Here is a 6,000-nt window from a genome sequence, read left to right as displayed (position 1 = left end):
CCATTCACATTCAATTTCAAAATGGTGCTGCTCTCGTTTGCTGCCAAACATCACTGGCTCTCTTGTGCTACATGACCAATCGCATCACGTTTAAAAACATCACTGCGAATGTTATTTGATAGCAATGGCAGATGAGAACCTTATCAGACATTAAGAAATTCAAATTCAGCCTGTTTTATACACCGCTATGACTGCAGAAGATATTGTAATACTGAAATTATACAAGGAAAACGGGCAAGGAAAAAGATGTTTCAAGAAACCACATGTCCAGGCAGTCTTGCCATGTTTTAGAGAGCAGGTGCAGCTAAATATTCATCTCCAGTTGGCTTTTAACTGATTGTGATTGTTGCGGCTCATTCATGTGACGAATGATTCAGACCAAAAGCTGACTTTTCTGGAGCACAGGATGTTCCTGCATTTGTCAGCAGGGTGACTCATTTAGCACATCCATACTGGTTAAAAGAACCCATTTCTCAGAAGAAGGAGCTAGATACTGCAATGAACTGCACATCTGACTCATCTTAAATAAGAGTTTTGGAAATATATAAATATATAGTTTTTATGACACCAGGTATAGCAGGTATATGCAAGTAAAGACCAAGAGATTGTTGACGGTAAGTTTAAGTGAATTTTTTTGTACTGATCACGGTTCCTTTTTTTCTTTTATCAAATCATCTGAATGTGCAATCATCATAACATTTTTATCCGCTGTCTAGAATTGAACAGAAAAAGATAAAAACTTGCATTTTTTGCAACCATTGCTGCATCAGAGTTTCAGGGTGATGGTCTATAGAGATGCTCGGTCACAGCGCCTCTAAGCTGATATAAAAGTGTGATATTTCTTTATTTCCCCAGAGAAAAACTCTCTCAGATGGACACACTGAGTTTGGCTCTAAATGTCCAATGCTCGCAACAGGCCTTTTTAACAATTGTCACTTTGTCGATTACATAGGAGAGTGGAGACTTCTGGGGTTCCAGTACACAAATCTACTCTCCAAGTGGAGCCGTCCTCAAATCACAGGTCAAACAATGACATAAAAGCAAGAACTCAAAGCAATACTGAATGAAATATGAAAGGGGCCACTAATTTTAGGTTATGGGGCTCAGACAAGCAGTGTATGCACACAGACACTATGTTTGAGCAGCTGGTGAATGCATTTTCGGTCTGTAGATTAGTTCATCATTAATTTTGTTTCCTCTGGAAGATGTTCCTTGTGCATGCTAAATGTTTGCTTCGGTGGCCAGCTGATGTTGATTTATTCACTGTTGGAAAGAGCTGCTACAAGTGCACAGTGTCTGAGAGTACAGAGTATCCACACAGAGCCCTCAACATTTCGGTTGCCACGGGAACTGGCTAGTGCAAATTCCTCCTCTCTAAGATCAACCACAGATAGTGATGGCCTCATTTCAAAAGTTTCATTAACTTCATTATTCCCAGATATATACACTGTCAAAAAAAAAAAAAAAAACTGTCACTGGGTCGGTACCTTTTTAAAAGGTATTTTGTGCATTTTAGGTACTAATATGTACACCTTAAGTAATTATATGTATCTTTAGAGCACCAATATAGACTCTTAAGGTACAAATGTGCCTTTTGAAAAGGTACTGCCCCAGTCACAGCTTTTGTACCTTTTTTTGCGGAGAGTGTACAATGGCGCCGCTGATGGCTGCCTCTGTGTTTAGTTCTCCAGTAGCTCCAGTGTGTTACGTCTACCGGTGTTGCTTCCAGCTGTTCAGAGCAGATTGCGATGCAGAATCAACAGGGAAATCGTGTGATGGTGTGACATGATTTTGCATCAACGTAAGGTGGTGTACAGATGTAACAGTGGTGAAGAAGATATACTGTCTCGATCTAGAAGCATTTATTCAATTGGGAGCCATTCTACTCATCGCAGGATTTGGCTTTGTTAATTTTCATGTGTACATTCCTCTGCAGGCATAAGTGAATGCAGTGGTGCAACAGCTGGATGACACAGAACCACAACACCCGACCTCTATCCTTCTTGGTGACTTTAATAAGGCAAATCTTTGCCATGAACTGCCAAAATACAGACCGCACGTTACATCTCCTTCCAGAGACACGGGCAGCTTTGAGGCTTTCTGATCACTGTTTGGCAATGGTTACTTTGGAAATGTAATAGGAAACAGATTATGAATTACCATATTTAAAATGTATTAAGTAGTGTGACTATTTTAGTTACTTTATTGAAGTAAATAACAGATTACATTTGATTATTTTTGATTACTTTTCTACATTTAAGGGATTTTTTTCAACTGTTAATCAACTCTGATTACGGTCAGACTTTCAAAATCTTTCATTCTTGAATTAAGATTATAATAATTTGATTTTAAAGCACATGCAGCTACCACAAAACCAGACTTCATAACAAGAAATAGATTTAACAGAGCTGTTGTCATCTCTCACCGCAGCTCGACTGTGCAATAGGTTCCAGAGCAATAGCTTCCTGCAGGAGGGTTCTCTTCATGTCATCTCTTTTGCCAAGGCTAAGCCAGCTTAAGCGGAACTTTGGCAGGGTTGTGGTTGCAATCTTTGCTTCATGGCCGACTAACACTGATCCAAAGCGCTCTTCTTTAGCTTTACTGATAGTGGTGACAACGTATGCTTTCTAAAACAAACGAGGCATCTTTTCAAGGAGCTTTGTCTTGAGGCTAAGCAAAGTAGGGATTTAGAAGTCCTATAACATTTGCTTTCACCCTGGATAATGTCAATGGCAACACCTAGAAGCTTCAGAACCTCAGTGTACTCTTTTAGGAATGCAGAATCTTGTTGATAAAGACTTGGAATGTCAAGCTTATCACAGATCTCCCTCAGCTTTTCTTCTAGGAGCCCTGCAATTTTAGTTATAGCCCTGGACTATAGTTATAGTCCATCTTGTGACTGATGGGACAGTCAAATGCAAATTGTATCTCCTGAATCACTTGTGGTCAGTGAAAACTTTATTTCAGAATGTTATTTCAGAACAGTGATTTCTTTATTTCAGAATGACACTTCTGTAATTTACGTGATGGCCCATTTGATGTTGCTTCGTGAATCTCATTGGTGGCGGTTACATTTAATGTATGAGCAGCACAGCTCTGATGCTGTGGAAGAAGAAAAAAAAAACTGCTCTCCATCTCCCTCTTCCTAAAAACCACCGAAATCCAAAAATCTCACTTCATCACAGTAATCATCTGACTTTGACTCACCTTCTCTTATGCTAAACTCACAAAATTGCTTCCATTGTCAGTTAACATTGGATTTGACTTTGTTTTGAATCCTGTATTCTGCATGGATTTTGTTTAGTTTTGCTGCAACTGCCAAGATTTCAGACGTGTACATGCCAATTCTGCAGAATGTCTCTGTGGTTTTGTGCTGACCAAAATATACTGCAAAATATACATAACTCTCTTGGACAGCAGGTGGCAGAAGAGCTTAATTTTGGACATCTCTCATCTAAAGTTGAATTTGGCTTTTGAATTACAGTTACCACTTCCACTACCTACCACTACCACTTCTTTAGCTCTTCTTTATACCATCCCTTCAATATAATTTTAAAACTTGGTTAAACATTTACAGAAACAGACAAAAAAGACAGCCACTCAGAAAAGTATGTGAATTATATACACCAATGCTGCATAAGAGAGAATTTATCTTAAATGTGAAATAACTATGCTTTTTTTATTCTATGTCTACAGTTGCTTATAGAGAGATTTAGCTTTTCCTGGCATGCAAACTACAGCGGAAGAGAGTGAAAGGTTAAACTAGAATGAATAAACTGAGGACTGCAGCTTCAGTTCCTCTTGCCCTTGGATGACGCTGAGCAGCAGGAATGAGGTTTTTGCTTCCCTGTCTCTTGTCCATCCTGCCACATTAGCTGGCCGTCTGCTCTGAGCTGCCCATTCCTGTTTTTCTTCCTGCTCAAGTCATTTCCCAGAATGTCTTTCCATAATGTTGGAAAAGAGAGTACTTATATGCTTGTAATGTACTGTACTCTACAGCACTTAACTCTCTTTAACTTCTATCACACATTTTCAACATAAAAGATGCTATGAAATTTGACACTTAAATTTAACACTAAACAGTTCACTTTATCAATAGTCATTTAATCCGTCATATTCACTCTGTATAACACACTACTTTTGGCCAGTTTGACTTTTTAGACTTCCAAGAGTATTTTATATTTGCCATAATGTCCAGCAGCTGTCTTAAGTCTTGATTTACACACCGTTTTTATCCCATTTGGAGGTACTGTAGCATAGTTTACAGTTCCCAAATATAGACACCCTCCAAACAAGGCCTGCTTTCTCCTTTATGAGCTAGTACTTCAACTCATAAATCAATTGACACAACAATAAATAAGCTGTTACGTGCATCTACACCGATCATTTCACAACTAATAATTGCTAGTTGTATCATCAAGTCAATTAACCAGCAGCTTGAACGTTTATGTCTGAATGAATATTTTTATCTTTGGACAACATAGTTATTATTACATGACAGCCACAGTAGCACTAGTCATCACAGTACGTCAGTCCATAAAATGTTCTGAACATATTAGTTTCTTCAAAAATCTCCAAATACATTTCCATTTGGCCACATGTTTGTTGATCGGCTGAAGTAGAATTTTGTTCAGAGAACCTCAAAAACGTAAATACATTTGCAAAGGGCCAACGGATGTTTGGTGATGATTAAAAACCTAATTTCACTGCTGAAGATTTATTTTGAGCTGTAATGGCTTCTAAAGTTGTCTTTTGTGTCATGCCTATATTAAGTGTAATGACATGGAACTTCCTGCTAACTGTGTATAAGTCTAACAGCAGGCTGATTCTATGGCTGACTGGACATGTGAATAAAGTGCAGTGTGCTGGGTCCCCTAATCTAGTTCTCATGCGAGGTTAACCCCTAGCACATGGGGACAGAGGCAGCTTTAGTGAGAGCCTTTGTAAACATGCCAGTGACTATTCTCTCTCTAATACACACACACACACACACACACACACACACACACACGTACAATCACTCTCATACACAATGACATGCACACATCACAATCTCTCACACATAGCTTATTTTACTAGGTACATTCCTGTCAGGCAGACAATAGGAGCCACATTATAGCATGGCTGAGAATTTAAGAGAGACACATACAGAGAGAGAAATCTTAAAGGGATAGTTCACCAAAAATACATAAAACAGTGCCGTAACCTTAATTATGTTTAATAATAATAATAATAATAATAATAATAATAATAATAATAATAAACTAAGTTAAAGTTCAAAGTGACACATCTGTCAAGTTAACTAAATAAATAAATATAAAAACAGACAAACACAACTAATATGATATGCATATTCCAAGTCTTATGAATCCATTATAACAGCTTAATGTGTGATAAAAAATTTAGGTTCCAAAAGGGGTTCCCCAAAGGACATTTCGGTGAACAATTTTTACACCATTAAAACAAAAAACAAACAAAAAAAAAAAAAAAGGAATAATCTGAAGAACTTTTTTTTTTTCCACCATAATGAACATTTTGTGCAATGGAAAGTTTCCATGGATATTAAAGCTTTTTCCCGGATGCCGTACCATACCATAGATGCCGATAAAGAACCTTTATTTTTTAAGAGTGTATAATGTCAGGTGTGTCAGATCAATAATTGTTCTCAGGATGTGTTGTAGACATTTATGCTTGACATCATTGATAACCAAGCACCATAGCTGATTTGAGGGCTGTGATGAAGGGGAAACTTGCAGTGAATTATTATGATTTACTTTCAGTCTGTTTGGTGATTGACATGCTGTATATTGCTACTGACCTGCTGTTTTATGAAGAAGAGCTGTGTTGAGCTCCTTCAGAAAAAATGGGGGTTGGACCTACAAGTCGAACAAATTATGACAATATTTCAATTTTTGAATGAACTATTCCTTTTAAGATCAAATCATATTAGTCTTTACTTCCACCCAAATGAACGTTCCTACGAGTTTTTGTTGTCAGGGA

This window comes from Carassius gibelio, chromosome A14, assembly GCF_023724105.1.
Source record: "Carassius gibelio isolate Cgi1373 ecotype wild population from Czech Republic chromosome A14, carGib1.2-hapl.c, whole genome shotgun sequence".
Classification (NCBI taxonomy): Eukaryota; Metazoa; Chordata; class Actinopteri; order Cypriniformes; family Cyprinidae; genus Carassius; species Carassius gibelio.
This window is presented reverse-complemented; position numbering follows the sequence as displayed.